General features: G+C 49.9%; 1 protein-coding gene across 1 annotated transcript in view; it reads left to right on the top strand.

Annotated features, from left to right (window-relative positions):
* The window catches only part of EIF4E (eukaryotic translation initiation factor 4E), a 219,534-nt gene that overhangs the window by 185,695 nt on the left and 21,330 nt on the right, over positions 1 to 12,509 (top strand). The window lies entirely within an intron of this gene.

Below are 12,509 nucleotides of genomic sequence, written 5' to 3'. Positions count from 1 at the left end.
TTGGGACATTTAGAGTGGGAGAGTTACTGTTCAGCTGGAACATTGCTGTATGAGTTTTTCTCTAGCATCCATAAGGGATATTGGGGACAGATTAGTACGATAGGGTATAGAAGGGTTCAAAGGAGTCAGTGCGCTTTAAATTTCTCCAACTGGGTGTGCTGTCTTCTCCCCTCTATGCCTCCTCCTGCAGCTCACTTTAGAAAAAAGTGCCCTCAGGAGAGGATGCACACTGCAAGCGCCAAAGTTTTCTCTGTCATTTCATCTGGGGGACGCTGTGCCGTTACTTGTGGGTTAGAGGTGTGTGGTAGTGGAGTTTGGCACAGAATCTATAAAAAAAACTGCCTCCTCCCCCCTCTAACCCCTCCCATCTCTTTCCTGCTCAGCCATCAACTCAGTTTTAGTTTTGTGCCTGTGGGGTACTGACAGTTTTTTTCTTTCTCCTTAGATTTTTTTTATTTATTTTTTGTTCTCAAAAGTACCCAGTCCCTTTTTACAAGTGACAGGTACTACTGGAGTGGGTTTAGTATTCCCACTCTGTGCTGCCGCTGGAGGTCACCACACTTTGGTCACTGGGGCCATCCTTCTCTTCAGGATGCGGCAGGAATAAGGTACAGGACAGCCACAATCTGTCACTGACAGTATTGGGCTGTCCCCTGTATTGTTACTCTGCTTTTATGTATTTATGCTTCCCGCCGGCCAGCCGTCCGCCCGCATCGAGCACCCCCCCCCCCCCCAGAGTGAGGGTGAGCGGTCGGGTTGTGGGGACATGCAGAAACTAGATCCGGGAGCGTGTTATACACTCCCTGGGACCAACACACGCTGCCGCGGCAGCCGCTGTGTGTAGCGGCGCGCGGGAGATCCGAACTTCCGGTTTCGGTAATCTCCCAGGGAACAGCCGCGGCGGTTATGTCAGACTTGCAGGGACGGCTTCCCGCCCTGCTCTGCCCGCGCGTGGTGTTCTGCAGCTTCCTGAAGGCTCCGGGGCGCCATCTTCTCCGGCTGCATACTGGGGGACGCTGTACTACTCAAGCACACACGGATGCCACTATCTTCTGGGGGAAGTTTTTTCATTACAGTCACACATCTAACTGCAAGTATATTGTGGGCTAGCCCTAGTGGGGGATAGCAGTCAGCATTCTTGGGGTCACTAAAATCGGGGGATAACTGCTAGGTCACTTTTCTAGGGGATTTATAGTACATGCTTAGTGCTCTTAAATATTAAACATAAACAGAATAAAATATGGCCAGTAAACCGGACAAGGCTACAAAGGGTAAAACGGCCTCGGTAGTTTATTTCTCCTGTTCACAGTGTGGCTCAAAGCTGGCTAAGGGTAGTGCTGACGCAGGTACCCTCTGTACTTCGTGCTCTGGTGCATCAGTGGAGGATCAGCAGGGAAGTTCCACAGATCAGTCTATGCCCCCATGGGTCAAGAACATGGTGGATGCCATTTTGGATTTGCGTCAGTCTAGGTCGGAGGCTGAATCTGCTCAAACTCAGGTGGAGCCTCTGTGGGCCCAAAATATGGGCAAGTGTCTTACCGATTTAACTCATTCTTTAAATAAGTTTGTAAGCTCTGCCAGCAGTTCCGCTGCTACTAAATGACCACAACCGTTACCCGCTATAACGTTTCCGGGAGAGGAGTTGGATTCTCTGACATCTCCATTGGAGGAGGTAGATCCTGAATGGGACGAAGTTTCGGCTTGGGAAGACGAGGAGCTATCTACTAGCTCAGGTGTTTGATTGCTGATAGAAGCCATTCGTCAAACCCTTAATATTCAGGATGCGGCAGTGGAGGAGACTTCTTCTGCCTTTTTCAAACGACCGAAAAGACAGGTTACTGCCTTCCCTTCTTACTCTCACTTTGCGGATATTTTTAAAGAACCCTGGCTTAAACCGGATTCTCGTTTCCAGGCTACTAAGAAATTAAAATTTCTATATCCTTTTACGGAGGAAGATACAAAATTTTGGGAGACAGCCCCAAAGGTAGACGCTCATATTTCACATTTGGCAAAAGCTACGGTTATTCCTTCTGTACAGTCTGTGACTTTAAAAGACCCTACAGATAGGAAGATAGAAGCAATACTAAAATCTGTTTCTCTAACGTCCTAGAGGATGCTGGGACTCCGTAAGGACCATGGGGTATAGACGGGCTCCGCAGGAGACATGGGCACTTTAAGAAAGACTTTGACTCTGGGTGTGCACTGGCTCCTCCCTCTATGCCCCTCCTTCAGACCTCAGTTTGAGACTGTGCCCAGAGGAGGATGGGTGCACTGCAGGGAGCTCTCCTGAGTCTCCTGCTAAGAAAGTATCTTTGTTAGGTTTTTTATTTTCAGGGAGCACTACTGGCAACAGACTCCCTGCATCGAGGGACTGAGGAGAGAGGAGCAGACCTACTTAAATGATGGGCTCTGCTCCTTAGGCTACTGGACACCATTAGCTCCAGAGGGATTGGAACACAGGTTCGTCCTGGGCGTTCATCCCGGAGCCGCGCCGCCCCCGTCCTCACAGAGCCGGAAAAAAGAAGAAAGAAGGCTTCAAAGGCGGCAGAAGACTTCGTGAGCTTCACTGAGGTAACGCACAGCACTGCAGCTGTGCGCCATTGCTCCCATACACCTCACATACTCCAGTCACTGTAAGGGCGCAGGGGGGGCGCCCTGGGCAGCAATATAAACCTCTCCTATGGCAAAATGAACTATATACATGTACAGGTGGGCACTGTACATGTATATTAAAGAGCCCCCGCCATGTTTTACATATTTTGAGCGGGACAGAAGCCCGCCGCCGAGGGGGCGGGGCTTCTCCCTCAGCACTCACCAGCGCCATTTTTTTCTCCACAGCACCGCTGAGAGGAAGCTCCCCCGGACTCTCCCCTGCTTGACACACGGTGAAAGAGGGTTTTAAAGTAGAGGGGGGGCACATAATTGGCGCGCATATATACTATAACGGCGCTACTGGGTAAACATTCTGTGTTTTATCCTGGGTCATATAGCGCTGGGGTGTGTGCTGGCATTCTCTCTTTCTGTCTCTCCAAAGGGCCTAAAAGGGGAACCTGTCTTCAGAAAAGAGATTCCCTGTGTGTGTGGAGTGTGTCGGTACGCATGTGTCAACATGTTTGACGATGAAGGCTCACCGAAGGAGGAGGGGGAGTGCATGATTGTCAGGTCGCCGTCGGCAACGCCGACACCGGACTGGATGGATATGTGGAATGTCTTGAATGCTAATGTAAATTTATTACATAAGAGATTAGACAAAGCTGAGGCTAGGGAACAGTCAGGTAGTCAGACCGTGCCTGTCCCAGTGGCACCGGGACCTTCCGGGTCTCAAAAGCGCACATTATCCCAGATCACTGACACAGATACCGACACGGATTCAGATTCCAGTGTCGACTATGAGGATGCAAAGTTACAGCCAAAAGTGGCTAAGGGTATTCGTTACATGATTATTGCTATTAAAGAGGTTTTGCATATCACAGAGGAACCCCCTGTCCCTGACACGAGGGTACACATGTATAAAGAGAAAAAACCTGAGGTCACCTTTCCGTCCTCATATGAGCTAAGCGAATTGTGCGAAAAGGCTTGGGAATCTCCAGACAGGAGATTACAATTTTCCAAGAGGATTCTTATGGCGTATCCCTTCCCACAAAAGGACAGGATACGATGGGAATCTTCGCCTAAAGTAGACAAGGCGTTGACACGCTTATCAAAGAAGGTAGCACTGCCATCCCAGGATACGGCTACCCTCAAGGATCCTGCTGATCGTAAGCAGGAAGTTACCATGAAGTACATTTACACACATTCTGGTACTATTATTAGACCGGCTATGGCATCGGCCTGGGTTTGTAGTGCTGTCGCAGCATGGAAGATTCCTTATCTACGGAGATGGAGACCCTAGATAAGGATACCATTTTCTCTGACGTCCTAGTGGATGCTGCGACTTCCGTAAGGACCATGGGGAATAGCGGCTCCGCAGGAGACTGGGCACAAAAGTAAAAGCTTTAGACTAGCTGGTGTGCACTGGCTCCTCCCCCTATGACCCTCCTCCAAGCCTCAGTTAGATTTTTGTGCCCGAACGAGGATGGAGTCACTCAGAGCAGTGATAGCGAACCTGGAAGAAGGGGACTATATGGTATCTCTAGACATCAAAGATGCTTATCTCCATGTCCCAATCTACCCTTCTCACCAAGGGTACCTCAGGTTTGTGGTACAAAACTGTCATTATCAGTTTCAGACGCTGCCGTTTGGATTGTCCACGGCACCACGGGTCTTTACCAAGGTAATGGCCGAAATGATTCTTCTTCGAAGAAAAGGCGTCTTAATTATCCCTTACTTGGACGATCTCCTGATAAGGGCAAGGTCCAGGGAACAGTTAGAGGTCGGAGTAGCACGATCTCAGGTAGTGCTACGTCAGCACGGGTGGATCCTAAATATCCCAAAATCACAGCTGATTCCAACAACACGTCTACTGTTCCTGGGGATGATTCTGGACACAGTCCAGAAAAAGGTGTTTCTCCCGGAGGAGAAGGCCAGGGAGTTATCCGAGCTAGTCAGGAAACTCCTAAAACCAGGCCAAGTGTCAGTGCATCAATGCACGAGAGTCCTGGGAAAAATGGTGGCTTCTTACGAAGCGATTCCATTCGGAAGATTCCATGCAAGAACTTTTCAGTGGGATCTGCTGGACAAATGGTCCGGATCGCATCTTCAGATGCATCAGCGGATAACCCTATCTCCAAGGACAAGGGTGTCTCTCCTGTGGTGGTTACAGAGTGCTCATCTTCTAGAGGGCCGCAGATTCGGCATTCAGGATTGGATGCTGGTGACCACCGATGCCAGCCTGAGAGGCTGGGGAGCAGTCACACAGGGAAGAAATTTCCAGGGCTTGTGGTCAAGCATGGAAACGTCTCTTCACATAAATATCCTGGAACTAAGGGCCATTTACAATGCCCTAAGTCAAGCAAGGCCTCTGCTTCAGGGTCAGTCGGTATTGATCCAATCGGACAACATCACGGCAGTCGCCCACGTCAACAGACAGGGCGGCACAAGAAGCAGGAGGGCAATGGCAGAAGCTGCAAGGATTCTTCGCTGGGCGGAAAATCATGTGGTGGCACTGTCAGCAGTGTTCATTCCGGGAGTGGACAACTGGGAAGCAGACTTCCTCAGCAGACACGACCTCCACCCGGGGGAGTGGGGACTTCACCCAGAAGTCTTTCAAGTGATTGTAAACCGTTGGGAAAAACCAAAGGTGGACATGATGGCGTCCCGTCTCAACAAAAAACTGGACAGATATTGCGCCAGGTCAAGGGACCCTCAGGCAATAGCGGTGGACGCTCTGGTAACACCGTGGGTGTACCAGTCGGTGTATGTGTTCCCTCCTCTGCCTCTCATACCCAAAGTACTGAGAATCATAAGAAGGAGAGGAGTAAGAACTATACTCGTGGCTCCGGATTGGCCAAGAAGAACTTGGTACCCGGAACTGCAAGAGATGCTCACGGAGGACCCGTGGCCTCTACCTCTAAGAAAGGACCTGCTCCAGCAGGGACCTTGTCTGTTCCAAGACTTACCGCGGCTGCGTTTGACGGCATGGCGGTTGAACGCCGGATCCTGATGGAAAAAGGCATTCCAGATGAAGTCATCCCTACCCTGATCAAAGCCAGGAAGGATGTAACCGCGAAACATTATCACCGCATTTGGCGAAAATATGTTGCGTGGTGTGAGGCCAAGAAGGCCCCCACAGAGGAATTTCAACTGGGTCGTTTCCTGCATTTCCTGCAAGCAGGACTGTCTATGGGCCTAAAATTAGGATCCATTAAGGTTCAAATTTCGGCCCTGTCGATCTTCTTCCAGAAAGAACTGGTTTCAGTGCCTGAAGTTCAGACGTTTGTCAAGGGGGTACTGCATATACAGCCTCCTTTTGTGCCACCAGTGGCACCTTGGGATCTCAATGTAGTTTTAGGGTTCCTAAAATCACATTGGTTTGAACCACTCACCACTGTGGAATTAAAATATCTCACATGGAAGGTGGTCCTGCTGTTAGCTCTGGCGTCAGCCAGGCGTGTCTCAGAATTGGCGGCTTTGTCATATAAAAGCCCTTACCTAATTTTTCATTCAGACAGGGCAGAATTGAGGACTCGTCCTCAATTTCTCCCTAAGGTGGATTCAGCGTTTCACATGAACCAACCCATTGTGGTGCCTGCGGCTACTAGGGACTTGGAGGACTCCAAGTTGTTGGACGTAGTCAGGGCCCTGAAAATATATGTTTCCAGGACGGCTGGAGTCAGAAAATCTGACTCGCTGTTTATCCTGTATGCACCCAACAAGCTGGGTGCTCCTGCTTCTAAGCAGACGATTGCTCGTTGGATTTGTAGTACAATTCAGCTTGCACATTCTGTGGCAGGACTGCCACAGCCAAAATCTGTTAAAGCCCATTCCACAAGGAAAGTGGTCTCATCTTGGGCGGCTGCCCGAGGGGTCTCTGCTTTACAACTTTGCCGAGCAGCTACTTGGTCAGGGGCAAACACGTTTGCAAAATTTTACAAATTCGATACCCTGGCTGAGGAGGACCTGGAGTTCTCTCATTTGGTGCTGCAGTCATCCGCACTCTCCCGCCCGTTTGGGAGCTTTGGTATAATCCCCATGGTCCTTACGGAAGTCCCAGCATCCACTAGGACGTCAGAGAAAATAAGAATTTACTTACCGATAATTCTATTTCTCATAGTCCGTAGTGGATGCTGGGCGCCCATCCCAAGTGCGGATTGTCTGCAATACTTGTATATAGTTATTGTTACAAAAAAATCGGGTTGTTTATTGTTGTGAGCCATCTTTTCAGAGGCTCCTACGTTTATCATACTGTTAACTGGGTTCAGATCACAGGTTGTACAGTGTGATTGGTGTGGCTGGTATGAGTCTTACCCGGGATTCAAAATCCTTCCTTATTATGTACGCTCGTCCGGGCACAGTATCCTAACTGAGGCTTGGAGGAGGGTCATAGGGGGAGAAGCCAGTGCACACCAGCTAGTCTAAAGCTTTTACTTTTGTGCCCAGTCTCCTGCGGAGCCGCTATTCCCCATGGTCCTTACGGAAGTCCCAGCATCCACTGCGGACTATGAGAAATAGAATTATCGGTAAGTAAATTCTTATTTTAATGACCCTAGGGCATATCAAGGATGCTGCGTTATATATGAGGGATGCTCAAAGAGACATTTGTTTACTAAGCTCCAGAATAAATGCTATGTCTATTTCTGCTAGGCGACTCTTGTGGACCCGGCAGTGGACGGGGGATGCCGACTCAGAGCGGCATATGGAGTCGTTGCCTTACAAGGGGGAGGAGTTGTTTGGTGAAGGCCTCTCGGACCTTGTCTCTACTGCTACAGCAGGTAAATCGAATTTTTTGCCTTATGTTCCCCCGCAGCCTAAGAAGGCGCCGCATTACCAAATGCAGTCCTTTCGTTCCAATAAAAACAAAAAGGTACGTGGTTCGTCCTTTCTTGCCAGAGGTAAAGGCAGGGGAAAAAAGCTGCACACAGCTAGTTCCCAGGAGCAGAAGTCTTCCCCTGCGTCTGCAAAATCCACCGCATGACGCTGGGGCTTCCCTGGGGGAGTCAGCTCAAGTAGGGGCACGTCTTCGATTTTTCAGCCACATCTGGGTCCACTCACAGGTGGATCCCTGGGCAATAGAGATTGTTTCCCGGGGATACAAGCTGGAGTTCGAAGAGGTGCCTCCTTGCCGGTTTTTCAAATCGGCCCTACCAGCTTCTCCTTCAGAGAGGGAGTTAGTGTTAAATGCAATTCAAAAATTGTGTCTACAGCAGGTGATAATCAAGGTTCCCCTTCTGCAACAAGGGAAGGGGTATTACTCAACCCTGTTTGTGGTCCCGAAACCGGACGGTTCGGTCAGACCCATTTTGAATTTAAAATCCCTGAACCTGTACTTAAAAAGGTTCAGGTTCAAGATGGAATCGCTCAGAGCAGTCATCGCCAGCCTGGAGGGGGGGGATTGGATGGTTTCCCTGGACATAAAGGATGCATACCTTCATGTTCCGATATTCCCTCCTCATCAGGCGTTCCTGAGATTTGCGGTACAGGACTGTCATTACCAATTTCAGACGTTGCCGTTTGGGCTTTCCACGGCCCCGAGGATTTTTACCAAGGTAATGGCGGAGATGATGGTGCTCCTGCGCAAGCAGGGTGTCACAATTATCCCATACTTGGACGATCTCCTCATAAAGGCGAGCTCTCGAGAGAAGTTACTGGACAGCGTTTCACTGTCTGTGAGGACGTTACAGCAACACGGCTGGATTCTCAATATTCCGAAGTCGCAGCTGGTTCCTACAACGCGTCTGACCTATTTGGGCCTGATTCTGGACACAGACCAGAAAAGGGTTTTTCTACCGATGGAAAAGGCTCAGGAGCTCATGGCTCTGGTCAAGAACCTATTAAAGCCAATGACTGTTTCAGTGCATCACTGCACACGTGTCCTGGGGAAGAGGGTGGCGTCTTACGAGGCCATCCCCTTCGGCAGGTTCCATGCGAGGACTTTTCAATGGGACCTACTGGACAAGTGGTCCGGGTCTCATCTACAAATGCATCAAAGGATCGTACTGTCTCCCAGAGCCAGGGTATCTCTCCTGTGGTGGCTGCACAGTGCTCACCTCCTAGAGGGCCGCAGGTTCGGCATTCAGGACTGGATCCTGGAGACCACGGACGCAAGCCTCCGATGTTGGGGAGCAGTCACACTGGGAAGAAATTTTCAAGGTCTCTGGTCAAGTCTAGAGACTTGTCTTCACATCAACGTCCTGGAATTGAGGGCCATATACAACGCCCTACGTCAAGCGGAGGCATTGCTTCGCGACAAGCCAGTCCTGATTCAGTCGACCATTGTCACAGCAGTAGCTCATGTAAACCGCCAAGGCGGCACAAGGAGCAGGGTGGCAATGGCAGAAGCCACCAGAATTCTTCGCTGGGCGGAAGGTCATGTATGCGCACTGTCAGCAGTGTTCATTCCGGGAGTGGACAACTGGGAAGCAGACACGACCTGCATCCGGGAGAGTGGGGACTTCATCAGGAAGTCTTCGCACAGATCGTGGGTCAGTTGGGACTGCCCCAAATAGACATGATGGCGTCCCGTCTCAACAAAAAGTTAAAGCGGTATTGCGCCAGATCAAGAGACCCTCAGGCGGTAGCGGTAGATGCCCTGGTGACACCTTGGGTGTTCAGGTCGGTCTATGTGTTTCCTCCTATTCCTCTCATACCCAAGGGTTGAGAATAATAAGACAAAGAGGAGTGAGAGCAATCCTCGTGGCTCCGGATTGGCCACGAAGGACTTGGTATCCTGATCTGCAGGAGTTGCTCACAGAAGATCCGTGGCCTCTTCCTCTACGGCAGGACCTGCTGCAACAAGGGCCCTGTCTGTTCCAAGACTTGCTGCGTTCGACGGCATGGCGGTTGAACGCCGGATCCTAGCGGAAAAAGGTATTCCGGATGAGGTCACTCCTACCCTGATCAAGGCTAGGAAGGACGTGACATCGAAACATTATCACCGCATATGGAGAAAATATGTTTCTTGGTGTGAGGCCAGGAATTCTCCTACGGAGGAGTTCCATTTGGGCAGTCTCCTTCACTTCCTTCAGACTGGAGTGAATTTGGGCCTAAAATTAGGGTCCACAAGGGTTCAAATTTCGGCCTTATCCATTTTCTTTCAAAAAGAATTGGCTTCTCTTCCTGAAGTACAGACTTTTGTAAAGGGAGTACTGCATATTCAGCCCCCGTTTGCCTACGGTGGCGCCTTGGGACCTTAATGTGGTAAGTTTCCTTAAGTCACATTGGTTTGAACCTCTCAACACGGTGGAGTTGAAGTACCTCACTTGGAAGTTGGTCATGTTGTTAGCCTTAGCTTCAGCAAGGCGAGTTTCGGAACTAGCGGCTTTGTCACATAAAAGCCCCTATCTGGTTTTTCATGTGGTGGTCTCATCTTTTCATATGAACCAACCTATTGTGCCTGTGGTTACGCGTGACTTGGAGGATTCCGAGTCCTGGAAGACAGAAGCACTGTTTGTCTTGTATGCAGCCAACAAGGTTGGCGCTCCGGCTTCTAAGCAGACTATTGCTCGCTGGATCTTTAACACGATCCAGCAGGCGCATTCTACGGCAGGATTGCCGTTACCAAAATCGGTTAAGGCCCATTCCACTAGGAAGGTGGGCTCTTCTTGGGCGGCTGCCCGAGGGGTCTCTGCTTTACAGTTGTGCCGAGTAGCGACTTGGTCGGGTTCAAACACCTTTGCAAAGTTCTATAAGTTTGATACCCTGGCTGAGGAGGACCTCCTGTTTGCTCAATCGGTGCTGCAGAGTCATCCGCACTCTCCCGCCCGTTTGGGAGCTTTGGTATAATTCCCATGGTCCTTACGGAGTCCCAGCATCCTCTAGGACGTTAGAGAAAATAAGATTTTACACCTACCGGTAAATCTATTTCTCGTAGTCCGTAGAGGATGCTGGGCGCCCGTCCCAAGTGCGGACTTCTCCTGCAAGACTTTTATACAGTTATTGCTTTAATAAGGGTTATGTTATAGTTTCATCGGTTTGGACTGGGACTATGTTTGTTCATACTGTTAACTGGGTAGTTATCACAAGTTATACGGTGTGATTGGTGTGGCTGGTATGAATCTTGCCCTTGGATTAACTAGAATCCTTTCCTCGTACTGTCCATCTCCTCTGGGCACAGTTTCTCTAACTGAGGTTTGGAGGAGGGGCATAGAGGGAGGAGCCAGTGCACACCCAGAGTCAAAGTCTTTCTTAAAGTGCCCATGTCTCCTGCGGAGCCCATCTATACCCCATGGTCCTTACGGAGTCCCAGCATCCTCTACGGACTACGAGAAATAGATTTACCGGTAGGTGTAAAATCTTATTTTTCTTTATCCGGTGTCTCTCTCAGTCCGGTTCTTGCGGGAGCCTGGGTCCTTAAAGCCGTGGATGAATGGCTAGCACAGGTCGTATCTGGAATGCAGTCGGACGATACGTCGGAAGCCATTCAATTAGCAGGACAGATTTCGGAGGCTCTTACTTATGTGGGTGAGGCCTTGTTAGATTCTGTTGCGCTACAGTCCCGTGTTACTGCCTTGACCGTGTCAGCAAGACGGTCTCTTTGGCTTAGGGTTTATAATGCTGATTCGGACTCAAAGCAGACCTTGACGGCACTTCCCTTTTGAAGGGGAGTTTCTTTTTGGGTCTGAGTTAAAGAAGATTATTTCAGATACTACAGGAGGAAAGAGCCCCTTTCTTCCATCTGCTCCTCACAAACCGAAACCAACGAGGTTTCGGTCCTTTCGTACGCAGGGCAGAGGTAGTTTCCAATCCTTTCGTTCTTTCTCCAGATTTCCACGAAGAGGGTCATTCAGAGGTAGAGGATCTCAGGCTACTCGCAGACCTGCCAGTAAGCCTGCCGACAAGCCTGATGCATGACGCTTCAGGTCTTCCGGAGGGATCGATGAAGGTTGGGGCTCGGTTACAGTTCAGGGAAGTGTGGCTCCTGTCGAAACCGGATCGGTGGGTAATGGGGGTCATATCCAGAGGATATATGTTGGATCTCGAAGAAACAGCTCCATTCCGGCTGTTCATCACACCTCTCCCAGACGATCCCTCCAGACGTCAAACTCTTCTTCAGGCAACAGCAACCCTCTTACAAAATGGAGTAATCCTTCCGGTTCCCCCTCCACAGAGGGGACGGGGTTTTACTCTGGTCTTTTTCTCATGGACAAACCGGACGGTTCGTTCCGACCCATTCTGAATCTAAAAGCCCTCAACCCGTATCTCTCAATCCAAAAATTCAAAATGGAATCCATTCGCTCAATTATCGCCGCCATGGAGCCAGGGGAATATTTGGCTTCAATAGACATAAAAGACTCCTACCTACATGTCCCTATTTGGATAGGTCATCAATCTCTTCTGAGATTTGCAGTCGGTCCGTGGCATTTTCAGTTTCAGGCTCTTACATTTGGTCTATCCTCGGGTATTTACAAAAGTCATGGGTCATGTCGTCGCGGTTCTCCGTTGTCAGGGGGTCAACATCACGCCATACTTGGACGATCTGTTGGTCAAGGCCCCGTCAGAGGCGATTCTCAATCAGAACCTGCGTCTAACGATAGAGACTCTGCAGTCATTCGGATGGATAATAAACTTTCCAAAGTCGTCTTTACTCCCGTCCCAGAAAATGATTTTTCTGGGACTTTTATTCGACACCAACAGCCAGAAGGTGTTTCTTCCTACGGACAAGATTCAGGATCTGCAGTCCAGAATCCGGACCCTGTTGCACTTACCGGTAGTGTCGGTCCTCAGATACATGCAGGTGTTAGGCAAGATGGTGTCTTCCTTCGAGGCAGTCCCATACGCCAGATTTCATGCGACCTTTTCAGGCTCAGATTCTCAGCTGTTGGACTCGGATGGATCCACGTCTCGAATTGCAGTTGATCCGCTTGTCTGTGAAGACTCGTCAGTCGCTTCACTGGTGGCTTCACAGTCACAAT

This window comes from Pseudophryne corroboree, chromosome 1 (genome assembly GCF_028390025.1).
Source record: "Pseudophryne corroboree isolate aPseCor3 chromosome 1, aPseCor3.hap2, whole genome shotgun sequence".
In the NCBI taxonomy this organism is placed as follows: domain Eukaryota; kingdom Metazoa; phylum Chordata; class Amphibia; order Anura; family Myobatrachidae; genus Pseudophryne; species Pseudophryne corroboree.
This window is presented reverse-complemented; position numbering and strand designations above follow the sequence as displayed.